The sequence below is a fragment of the Triturus cristatus genome, chromosome 5_2, assembly GCF_964204655.1.
Source record: "Triturus cristatus chromosome 5_2, aTriCri1.1, whole genome shotgun sequence".
Classification (NCBI taxonomy): domain Eukaryota; kingdom Metazoa; phylum Chordata; class Amphibia; order Caudata; family Salamandridae; genus Triturus; species Triturus cristatus.
In genome coordinates this window covers 364421503-364434540 of record NC_140588.1, presented here as the reverse complement: position 1 = coordinate 364434540, position 13038 = coordinate 364421503, and the positions used below count along the sequence as shown (strand labels likewise).

The 13038-nt window shown below is 40.8% G+C and overlaps 1 long non-coding RNA gene across 1 annotated transcript in view; it reads right to left on the bottom strand.

The window, feature by feature from the left end:
• LOC146823016 (uncharacterized) overlaps window positions 1–12788 on the bottom strand; it is an 88522-nt gene extending 75734 nt beyond the window's left edge. The window contains exon 1 of the long non-coding RNA XR_014962122.1: window positions 12306–12788. This is a non-coding gene — a long non-coding RNA (uncharacterized LOC146823016). The remainder of the gene's footprint in view (window positions 1–12305) is intronic.
• Between the last annotated feature and the right edge of the window lie 250 nt (window positions 12789–13038).

Here is a 13038-nt window from a genome sequence, read left to right as displayed (position 1 = left end):
AAGTTGGCATATCTCCAATTTCACAATAAACCCCACTTTGTGATAACACTTCTCTTCCTGCAATTCCTCACAGTATAGAGATGGGAAAGAGCCAAATTAAAGGGAAGAAGACACGAGTTAATTATTTTCTGAGAATGCTTAGGATCCTTTTTAGAAAAGAAAGTGATATCTGAAATTTCAGAGAGACAGCTTTCAGTTTTTGTAAAATCACCATACCGTTCAAACTTTGGTTATTGTGAAAGATCTTGCAACCACATTCAGCGAAAATTCTATTCTTCATTTTTTCATTTTACAATCCTTTGGTGACATTTATTTTAGGCATCCTTTAAAAACAATTTAGATAAAATTGCTGCCGAGTGGAAAGAGGATTTGCGCATTACCGATCTACAGTCCAATACAATAGGACCAATTTGCCATCGCATAACATTGTTGTCGAACGATATGAAACCACTATTAGAAAATATTTTTGATTGCAACTAATAGACAATTTTCTGAAGTCTGCTGTGGTGCTCGGAGGACAGCCTTACTGAAATGTGGTAGATTGCCTCCAGCATACTTTTAATAGCATTACTGGTCCCACATTGCTTTTTATCTAACTAATATAACCATGTGGATATTACTTTCTAACCTGGGGTGAAAACATAATGTCATATCAGAATTTGAAATCCTAGTTTGTATGGTTATTGCAATTGCTTGAGAAGAAATGCCACAGCATGGCAATATGCCAATCCACATAGATTTGAGATTAGGCACACAGAATTCTTACTGTGTGACTTTACCAAAGGATGATCTTAACAGCATTCCAGGGACTCCTTCTTTCACTAGCATATTAATTCCCGATAGGCTAACCATCGAGAGCGCTTTAATATTTCATTTTTTTTCACCTATTCTACTACTTTCTTCCCGCCTCCTCTTCCTTTTAGATTATCATTGGTAGTCTTTCCAATCTGTACATATCACTTCATGTGTTCATTTTCATACAATTCGTAAAAATATGTAAACTACATATAGGTCAAGGGAGTGAATTCAGTGTCCCTCCTCAAATACAGAGAAGTAATTTGAATCAGGTCCACTGGACCTAATATATAGGCTAACATCACACGTATGCCAAGTTTCATCTTGATTGCCACCATTGTTTTAACTAGCTTATGCGCCTACTGGCCCAAATATATGAGCACACATCTACGAATTTGCCTGCATATGAATAACACGCAGATCTACAGGTGCTTAGGAGACAAAGCAGGGAACAAAACAATCAGAAGTAATACAAAACATGTGCACTAAAGGATGTGAGGAACCTCATGTGCATCAGTGGCACCTAAGGAGACACAGCAAATGATGGGTACACACGACAGATAATTTTCTGTTGGTCCCAAACCATCTAGCGTCAATGTTCAGATGCAAAACCGAATATCAGGGGGGGGGGGGGTGTCTAAAACTGGTTTAGATTAAGATGTAAAGCTTCTACAGTCTTAGTGATTGCCTAAACGAATTGTGTGGACCAACCTAGGGGCTATGGCCTGGGTAATGAGGGCAGACCGATTACCGATTTACACAGTAGATGATCTGGAAACCAGGCCATACCAGTCGAACAACCAGTGTTTATCAGGTGTCTCCATACTGCTACATAGCTCTCCCATCAAGAGCCTTGTTTGACTGGGTTGTATTGTTGCCTGGTCCAATCCTGGTCTGCTGTAATCCCTTGCTTGAGGACAGTGGACCTGCCTCACTTAACAAACACAATCTGAAGTGTGCATACACACCCCCCCCCTTTGCTATCCCCTGTAGCAGGGGACCTACAACAAAGGCCATTCTAGAACATTTAAGTCTTTTAGCCCGACACTCTCCACAAGCAATAGCTGATGTTTTATTTTCATTATCGTACAACAATGCACATAATAGGCATTACATTTATCAAGTGTTCGATAGTAGCTGCTAGTTCATAGATTCATGTGTTCAAGTAGATGAAGCTTTGGAGAAAGCATAATAGGTGCAGGCTTTAACAGGGATGTGCTAGGGCATTCTGATAGTATTTCTCATTTTACATCACAAGGTTTAATTTTCTCAAAAATGGTATGTTCTAGCTATTCAGAACCCTCTCCATGAAACCGAGGGAGATCCAGGATACAACATTCCTGACAGCAAAGCAGTACAGCTCCAATTTAAGCAATCCAAGACTAACTGAGCTGTTTGTCTCACACTATCCTGCGCCATAGACATAACCTTGCCTTCTTTCACAAAAATACTGAACCTGAAAATAATTATGAAATTGAAATATAAATAGGTTTGTTGACTTTCTTGAAATGCTGAACCACATGACAGCGATACTTACAGATTATGCATGAAGGGATTCTTAAAAAATGCACCACACAGGATTCCTGGTGTCATAATGCTTAAGGTCTTGCTATGATTTTACTGATTCATACAATTAGTTTGTTTAATTTATTCTGCACTAAAAGGGGCTTGCAACAAAACTGTTATCAGAGTGTATTCATTATTTTGGCACACTTCTAAAGGAAGGCCACCAAAACTCACAACCATAAATAGAAATGCCTGACAGTGAACAAAAATGGGCTTTTAGTTGACAGGGGTGAGAACCCAACTCAAGTAATAACCATAATCCTGGTCAGGGTGAACCACAAAAGTCACTAAATAAACATAAGCTTAACTTTCTGGCAGCTATGAAACACAGCTGGCAGGAATAACTTTAAAGGCAATGAGTAAAGTATTTAGACAATACACTAACAGTAAAAAGGTCAAAACACATGCCAAATCTCAAACCAATTTAGTAAAATAGAGAACACTTAAATAAAAAACTAAAATTGACACCAACATGACAAAAATCCAATTAGTAGAATTGTAGTTATGAATTTATAAATTTTAAAGTCAAAAACAGCACTAAAATGCTGAAAACCTTCAGCGAAAACAGACAGTAGGCTGGAGACAAGAGAAGTGGCTCAGTGTCAGCGGACTCCCCAGTTAGATTGTTTAGGGGGGGGAAGTTTAGTTTTCTTGCCTCTGACATCTTTGTTGGAGCCAGTGGAGCTATGTCACACTTGGAAACTGTTCCGGTGCAAGGCTGAGGCCAGAGAGGACTAGGCATCAACAGAGTCCAGCATCGAGAGAAGAACGTAGCGGGTGCTTCAGTAAAGTCAGGCCCAGCAGCAACGCACCCATGTCGGACCAGCTGGACAGGTTGGTCCCGGTCTCCCAGAGGTTCTCTAGGTGAAAACTTGACAAAAAGTTTCAAAGCTGTAGGGTTAGGAACGAGTACACTTTGAACACCTTCCACGGGTTCAGGACGTTGGGGGGGACAGCACTCACTACAACAAACGCTGGATCAAGGGAACAAGGGAGGTCCAGTTGGAGCAGGTCAGCTGGGAATGCAGGGAGAAGTCCTATTGTAACTTGTTTGGACCCATGATGTTTAAACAGGAGGATGGATTTATGACCCCCTAGAGTCAGGTCTGCAGTCCTTGTATACTGGGTACAGGGAAAGCAGGCCTAGTCTTCTCAGGCCTTCAGACAGCAGGGAAGTCAGTTTCAGAATCTTCCTTATGTCCAGTGGGTGGGGACAACTCCTAATCGATGGGATAAAAGTGCACAGTGGTGGCCCTTCCCACTTTTGCAGCACTGGTTTTTACTGTAACCTATTCCTCAGTGGTCCAGTCTCCCTAAATCCAACATGGCAAAACCTTTTCTGCTGGTCTGAGTTCCTTCTTGCAAACCAGAGGTGTGTCAATGAAAATGAGCAAACCCGCCCCTGTAGTCACTCTAAGCCAGTTCTGAAGATTGGTGCTAGCTTGACTAGAGGAACAATAGAGGGGGCAGGCCTTAGTGTGAGCTACATCTGCCTACAACAGTCCACCAAGTGCCTGGGCCAAGGCGACACGATCAAGAGAAGGAAAACGCCTCCCCACACCCAAGCCTCTTTGTCTCTTCCCTGGGAGCAATTCACACCGCACTACAGGATAGTAATCTGCTGCCAGGTTGACACTTGGAATACTTACAGAAAGGTTCTAGAGGTTTTAGGTAGGGAAAATATTCTTTTTCTAACATACCTTTTCAATAATTGTGAAAGTTTGACTTAAATTGGATTTTGTCTAACTATTAAAATCAAATCCTTGGAATTGTTTTCTAGCCATTACCTAACCAGAATTAACATTATATGGTGTTATTTTGGAATGCAGTGTTTCTCTATGAAAGCATCCAGCCTTGCCACACAAATAGCTCATAAGCTTTTTCACCATAAGGCCATGTGGAACATTGAACTTTTTCGATTCTAACATTTAAGTATCATGCATCCTGACTTTAGGGGGACTAAGGCATACATTAGGGGGTGACTTATTAATATTTAGAAGGAAACATTTAGGTCTGCCAAAAGAGCTTATCATGACCGGTTGAAATGGCAGTTATAAAACTGCTCTCCCAAGATATAGTAGTAGGCCTGGGGATGGATTTGTTGGGTTACTGCATTGGGTAGCACAAGGTGTACTGCAGCAAACTGGTGACATTTACCTTCCAGGCCTGGGTACACCATGTACCATACACTAGAGACTGATCGGTAAGTTACATGTACCAGTCAGGTATATACCAATTTCATCATGTTTAAAGGGGGAGCACAAACACGGCTACTGGTTAGAAGGAGTAAAGTGTACAGAGTTCTATGGCCAACAAACACAGTCAAAGCAAATATCTGGGGAGGTTTCATGGAAAAGGTGGTCATTCCCTAAAAACAGTCTGCCATTGTATGGGTCTGTTATGCATTATCTCCTGTAGGTTGAAAGGGATGCGCTGGCCATAGCTGGTCTGTCTCTTCAGCCCAGAGTTATCAAGTCAAACCTTTGCTTGGCAAAGAGCCCCAAAAGGTTTATAGGGTTGGTAATCGGGGGGCACGAGAAAGTCTTAAGCTCCACAAAATTCTCCCCTGAAGCAGTGACATAACATAGAATTTAGAAGGGATTCTTGCCGCTGAATAACATTTTTATTGTTACCCAAGTGGGTGGTACTCCTGTTATCAACATCAGAAAAATGAAAGACTAAGTGGACCCGCCGGGATTTGAACCTGTGACCCTGAGGTCAAACACAGGCCCCTGCAGTGAATGCATTAGTCCACTAAGTCACCAGACCCCGACAGGCCCCCAGTCATTCCATTTGTTACAATACAGTCTGATAACGCTACTAAAATTCAGGAATTCCTTGAGAAAATTCCTAGCTATTCTTGATGGAATTCCATGCAAAGAAGGCAGCTGGAGAAAAGGAAATAACCATGCAAGCTGGCTCATCCAGAGTTTATGAGATTGTATTCAGCAATCAAGTCCCTCATAAGTACCACTATTAGAAACCAGCGGTTGCTGGAGTGACAGAAAGCTTGCCCCAGCAGGTGTATCTAATGAAGATTTACCACTCCAACGAAGTAGGCGTAAAAAGACGTTAAGCACGAAGGAAACAAAAGGAGACTGGAGGAAATCACAGAGGACTTAGCATTTCAAACTCCTTCACAGCATGGACCCTTGAAATCCTGTTCCACGGCCAAGATTGGCCAATGTCTCTGATTTTTTTTTAAACGGTTACTCATGGTTGAAAATTTTGACACCACGACTGCTCGTTGACTGACGGGTCTGACCGTTTTGGTTAAAAGTTGGGTGCGAGTAATCATTGAACAACGTTGTTTGGCTTAAGTTAAAATCTGTTGTGGGTAACCTCTTTGAGAGAATTTTTTGATCATCGTTTCTATTTGTTGAGAGCAGATATCCGGTTGTGATACAATCCGTTTGACACGAAGAAGTTGTGAGTAAGGCAGGTGGGTTTTCAAAGCAGGTTGGTGAAAGCTGTTGAAGTGCAAAAGATTGTTGTGATGTTTTTTTTTTGCGATGCATGGTGGTTTCCAGTCTATTGTTAATGCGACTAATCCCGACATCGTCGTACACCAGCAGTTTTATGTTGATTGGCCACTTTGGTCTAATTTGCTCATAAATATATTGCACTTTTGGGTAACACTCCTTCACCTTGGCTTTCCTGTCAGGATGTGCATTTTGGTTACTATCTGAAAGTAAGAGTAGCACATGCATAATCTTGTATATTTTGTTTTTTTATCCTATTGATATTGAAACATCTTTATGTTTTCGGTTACTTCCTGATTCTTTGCTTTACACTTCCTTTGTAGATCTGTCCCCTGATGAAGGTCTTTATAGGACCGAAATGCATTGGGCAAAATTCATGATGGATTGACATGTTTGATTATGTATGGATGAATCCTTTCTGTGATATGATTAACTAAATATCAGCAACTAAATTCAAACAGAGTTCCTGTCTATTTCTTCAAACTTATGAGTACTGACCATTGAACTCTTTTAACCCCTCTGGGGTTTTCGCTGTGCGCAGGGGGACGTCCCCTATCTTCAGGAGACGCTTGCTACATTCACATTTATCTTGACACTCCAGACCAGAGAGTGATATCCCAGCAGCACGCTACAACCCATTCAAAACGTTCAAACTCCGGATAGTGCGCTTATCTACATTTTGTTTTCAAAATTTACGAGAAGCCAGGGGGGAGGCAAGATCAGAGGTACATATTAAAAAAAAAAAAAAAACACCTGTGGTAAATTACATTTTTTTTTTTTTTTTACTTTTTAGGGGTATTTAGAAAGAAGGATGTGAGAAATCGGGTTGTTGGTTGACTGGGGTGTGAGCCCTGGTCAAGTAACAGCCACAGTCCCTTGCAGGGTGAACCCAAATAAGTCACTAAATTAACATGTGCTTAAACGTGGGTAGCTTGGTACAAAAAGCAGTCAGGCTTAACTTAGAGGCAGCGTGTATTGTACTTACGCAGCACACAAACAGCAATAAAGAGAAAACAACACAAGAAAAAAAAGAACTAAACAATTTAGAAAAACAGTACATTTTTATACATTATTTGAAACCAAAACGATAAAAATCCAATCAGTAGAACCAGAGTTATAAGTGAAATCTAGAGTCCAAAAGATCAAAGCGCTAACCGTGGACATCAAGTCGCACAAGACCAGGTCAAAGTCCAAATTAAAGGCCGACCACAATGGAGCATGGTTTGAATACAAGAAGTGGATTGGGCCCGGTCACCGCTTACCTTTGGACTTAAAAAGAAACTGGTGAACAAAATATGTCCGAGAAGGTAAAGTTCAGAGGGGCAAGGCTTCAGGATATGTCTGAGGATGGAGTGTTGTCGTCAGATGGCCGTGGGTCAAAGCTGCGGTGAAGATTGCTATGTTCACACTTAGTCTCCGAAATGGAAGTCGAAAAACTGCAGGGGGAGGAAGGAGAGGGCTGTAGCTCACGACAGTTCCGTGAGGTCAAATACCCCTCTGGCGAAGGACAGCTGAAATGGATTTGCTGTTGCAGAGAAGAATGTAGTGGGAGTAGCCACAAAGTCAATCCGACCAGTGATGCACCTAGGGTGGATAGGCAAGCAGGCGGGCCCCTGCCTCCTCCTGGTTCTCAGTCCACTTTTTGGCCAAATTTTGTCCAGGTTCTCGGTTTTGGAACTTGGTTAACACCACAACCAAGGGCGCAGGACTGGTAGGACACCTCTTGGAGGTTCAATACTTACTCAGGCTGGGTCCAGGTGAGGGTTCAAGATGGTAGGAGTAGTTTATGACCCTGTGGCTCTGAACAGTAGGCCAAAACACTATCACCTGGAGTTACTCATGGTAGTCCTGGCTGCAGGTGAAGAAGCAGGGTCCAACAGCAGGCAGTCCACTGGGAGTCTTTCCTCAGGTCCAGTACTGAAATGAAAAGTGATTCTGAAGGTCCTATTTTTACACCCTGGTGCCCTTCCTCTGGAAAGTGGTAGAAGCATCCGGAAAGGTTCTTTGAAGTGCATGGAATTTCCTGACTCCCATGCCTTGGCTCCAAACTGGCAGCAGTGACAATACAGGGTCATTAGGCCCTGTATGTGAAGGCAGAGCAAAGGCTATTCAGGTGGAAGTGGAGCTATGCTTAGCTCCACCGCTCCCCATCCTGCCAGAAGGGGGCCATTGAGACATCTATTGTGCGACTGTCTGGGAGGAATTCACAAGGTCCAGCTGTCAGCTACACCCAGTCATTTGACCCACCCAAGACAGGCTGTAGGCACTAAGGGCAGGAAAATGCCAACTTTCTAAAAGTGCCATTTTCAAAATTGTAGTAAAAAGAAAAATCTGACTTTACCATTAAAGAGTTTATCGTTACAATTTCATAGGTACCAAATATGACACATCAACCTCCTCTCAATTAGGAATTATAGCTTATTAAATGTACTAAGGAATACCCAATGTTATCTTATGGGAGAAGTAGGCTTCGCTGTAGTAAAAATCAAATTTAGTAGTTTTTCACTACCAGGATAAGTAAAACTTTAAAAGTACATGTCTAGCCCTTTAATTACACAGCACCCTCTCTTATGAGCTACCTAGAGCTATCTTAGGGGTGAAATATGTAATAAAAGGGGAGGTTAAGGCTTGGCAAAGGGAGTATAAATGCCAAGTCGAAATGACAGTGAAACACTGCATTCACGCTGCAACAGCAGGCCTTGGACATGTTTTAATGTGCTATTAAAGTGGGTGGCACAATAAGTGCTGCAGTGCCACTGGTAGCATTTAAATTTACAGGTCTGGGATTATGGTATGCCACTCTGCAAGGGACTTAAAAGTAAACTAAATATGCCAATTAGGTAATGCCAATCAAACCATATTTAGGGGAGTGAGCACTAGCACGTTAGCACTGGTTAGCAGTGGCAACGCGCACAGAGTCCTAAGGACAACAAAAAAGAATTACAGAAAACAAATTAAGGGAAAATAACCCTAAGGCTAACCGGTCTAATACATGAACTTACAGCTGAGTTACTTGCACAGCAAAAGTGATAGATTTATAGTCCACAGTGCTCCTGAGAGCAAAAGCCAACAGAAGTTTGCAGCATGTTTTGCAGGAACTCATGGGCTCAATTTGCCTCTGCACTGCTAGAGACACAGTATAATTAAAAACAATAATTGCTAATACACATGTATCTAGAAATACAAAAGAAGTGACTGTTGACATTGCACGCATGTGTTTATTTGGCGAGTTAAGGATGAAATTGAGATATTTGGTCTCTAAAAGGCAATTAGAAATAAAATTGTCTGCACTTTAAGCAAATTACAAAAGTTAGTTAAGAAATTTGGAAATGTGGCCACTGGAAACAATTTTATTCTAGGAAAATAGGAATTTATAGCAGCACAATTACATCTATATTTTTATGGATGACAGCCTCCCAAAAAAGATAACTAAAGACAACACGGTCTGTAGGAATGCTGCTGCAGAGAGTTTTCTGCCACAGAATAATTGCAAAATCCTCTCGATATAGGTCTCCAATTTCAGAGAGAAACTAAATGAGAAAGAAGTTGTCAAAAGATTTATCTATGGAAGCAGATGGACTGAAGAAATGCTTATAAAACAGTACAGAATACAGAGTCTGCTGAAATAAAAGTCAAACTAAGGAACCTGCTACTTGAAAGTCAAATACATCTGAGATATAAATAAGAACACCACAGGAAAAATAAATTGATGCAGATTTCCCAGCCCTTGATGTGTGACAAAGGCACTGAGATAAGGGGAGATGAGGTAAGATTGTGACAAACTAAAAGGAAAGAATCATTCAAACACAATGAAAGCAGGATTTTAAAATAATGTAAGTGGGTAATGGACAACCTCTAAATCTAAAGAAATCAAATACAATATTCCTTTTGACAGAAATTCAGGATGTGATTGGAATATGAAGTTGGACAAGGCGAAATGAGACATGAAAGTAAAAAAGTAAAAAAAAAAAAAAAAAAGCTTGAAGTAGAGCTGGTAAAGAAGAAAAAAAAATGTAAAACAAGAAAGAGGAATATAAAAACCAGGTTAGCCGTAAAAAAATAAAAATAAAAAAAAGGACAATTGGCCATTTTACAAACCGAAGGCACATCAACATGAGGGGAAGCTTATCTGGGCCATCTAGGGAAAGAGAAAAAACTAGCCCTCTTATCCAAAAGTGACCAACAATCAGGATTTCAGAATGTTTCTTTATTTGACGGTGTCTGGATGGGCTCTAAAAACTATTGGGGCATATTGCTCTAGGTGATCGCTTTATCGAGGAGGCAAGAAGGTGAGAAAAAGAAAGACAGTCCCTAAACATCAACAAACATATTCTGTTTCACAGACTGACATTTCCAAAATAGAACTGCTTTTTGCAAAAAATCAAAATGCAGAAAACTGACCAGCCACTGCAGTTCGAATTTTTTAGACTGTTACAGAGGCCAAGAAGCAAGGGTAAAATAAACAGCATAGTATGAATCTGCCATAAAACAGAGGAGTAGGGGCATATTACTGGGGTTTGAAGGCATTTGTGTACACCACATTTTGGCCTGGAGTGAAGTCACTTGTAGACTATATGTACCAACCAAGTAGATGCATGCAGGTGAACAGATGTAAATCTCCATTCACATGTAGAGCTCGGCAGAATTAATACTGAATACGCCATTTGAGAAATCGTTTTTTTCTGCAAGTGCGAACTCTGAACTTTAAAGCCAAATAGACCCTTACTTACTAATGAAACACCCCTGCTCTTTAGGCACAGTCTTGGTGTTGTGTTAAGTTACTGTGCCAGAAACATGATTGCTTAGTGTTAATGTAGGGTCAGTTAATATTGAAGGTGAACAAAAGTACTTTTAGATTTGCCCAAACACTTCACTGTATGGCTAGGCAAACAGTCCGTTTTGGGTATAGTACTAATATAAAGAGTGAATACAGCATTGGTTAGCAGGGCACATAAAAAAAATCCACACTGAATTTTCTCATTCAATCTACCAAGACAACTTCCAAGAGCTCGTAAACACCAGCTTGCTAGAAGTTGGCAAACAAGAGAATCAGACTTAAAGGTGGTATGATAGTCAGCAAAGGAGTTCCCCTATGTGGATCAGTAATAGAATGACAGTTTGATCAAAGACTGAATTTACAAAAGCTACAGAGGCACATATACATGTAAAACAAACTCCAGAAGAGATTAGGAAATGCAAAATATCTGGAATTGTTGTACGCAATATATCTAAACCCGTACTTACAAGCTCTTAAAAGAAATTCAAATAGCTTCAATTACTCTAAATAATTTTAGCATGAAGATCTACACATAGATGGAGGACGTCGCAGTTTACTCCGATAACACACATCCAGAAGTGTGACAGACTGCTAGGCAGGGATGTTTGGGCAAGTAAAACTTAAATGCCAATAAAACACAATATATATTGAAGTATATGCCCATGGGTAGAGATAGAGTGATTGTAATAGCTACTTATCTCAGTATTTAGATGTGTAGCAATATTAGTCCAACTGAGAAAATAAACTTTGATAATTTGCCCGCAAAAAAATGTGTTAGACAGTTCCATAATTGGAACAGGCTTTCAATACGCTAATGGGGTGCTGAAATACCAAAATTACAATTTTTCTTACATTTCTGTATTTGTTTAGATCTATCAAATATATATATGATATGGAGTAGTCTTGTAACCTTTGTTTACCCGAAGTGAATGTCTTCTTTTTAAGCAGAGCTTCAGAATCAAAATAAAAAGCAAGTGCCTGAAATGAACAGTGTCCTGATGCTAAATTCAAATCCCAGGCATTAGAGTAAATATAGTGAGCTGGAGGCCTCTGCATAATCACCGCCATCTTGACCTGCGGAGGTCATACGTCTACCGGGTTAATTGCTTAAAGGTAAACAATAAGCTTGTACGGGCAAACTTTCCCATCATTGCATTCCTATAACATGCCTCTTGCTGTAAACATCAAAGTGCGCTGTGCAGGCGAAACCTTAACAAATGACTAATTAACACATTCTTAGATTAAAAAGTTTATAGTCTTCCCTTGACCCTCTTCCCTTGATACTCTTCTACTGTTTTCTGAACCATGATGGTGCCAGATGATATGGCTTAAGTGTTGGAGTTGCCAACTTTGGAGCTGGGGAACCAGGTTGGAGTCTTGTGGTTGGCTCAACATCCTGTTATTATGGGAAAATCACTTTTTATCTCCCCATGCCTACCAAAAATAAACGTGTCGATCCATAATGCAACTGGTGCTCATGTAAAATGATCCAATGCCTTTGGGGAGAGTTTGCGCTACATAAAAACTGCACACAAAAAATGGATTACGTCAGTTGTATGTGGGGGTCTGTTTCCTAAATGGTAGTGTCAGTTTTTTCCTCACATGGCGCTTGACAGACAAGCCCAAGAATTCCTTATACATGCATCAAATCTTTCTTGAACATATTAGCTTTAAAACAGCCTTACTGGAGGAAGGAAGTGCAGATGGCGTGCTCGCTTGTACATAAAGGAGTTCTGAAGTGGATGCCTGCTTGGGCCCCGGGGGGTGGGATAAGTGGATCCCTGCTTGTGCCTGGAGAGCACTAAGTAGTGTGCGCTTCCTCCGGAGCAAGCCCGGTGAGTCTGCATACACAGTGCCGGAAAAAAAGCTACAAAGAAAACGTAGATGAAAGTCGTTACAATCCCATTAGAGGTGGTTAACAATTAAGCACAAAAAAAAATGCAGAACACAAGTCCTGCACGCATGAACACGGAACAAAAGAGGCAGCAAACAAGTCCAGCACACACACACACACACACACACACACACACACACATATATAAACACAGACAAACAAAAATGTTCCACCATAAACACCCAAGCGGATGTTTTCCAGTAGTTAGTCCCTTCTCCATGGGCGTAACCAAGCACAGAAAAGGAGGGACAAACAAACAAATAACCCACTAGCAAAGAAGCTATTATTAACAATAGTACAACAAACTAATAAAAGCCAAGGGGCTGACTGGAAAGCCACAAACTGATTACAGCAGGTCTCAAAGTGACAGCGCTTGCGCGACCTAGGCTCGACCTGAAAAGTATCAGTTTGGTAAAAAAACAATGGGGACCACTGATTAGAATGGGTAGTTAAGTATTTTTTTGTCTCTTTTCTCTACACCACTGAATAAATGGCGTTCATAAATGTATACTATTTGCTGTGCT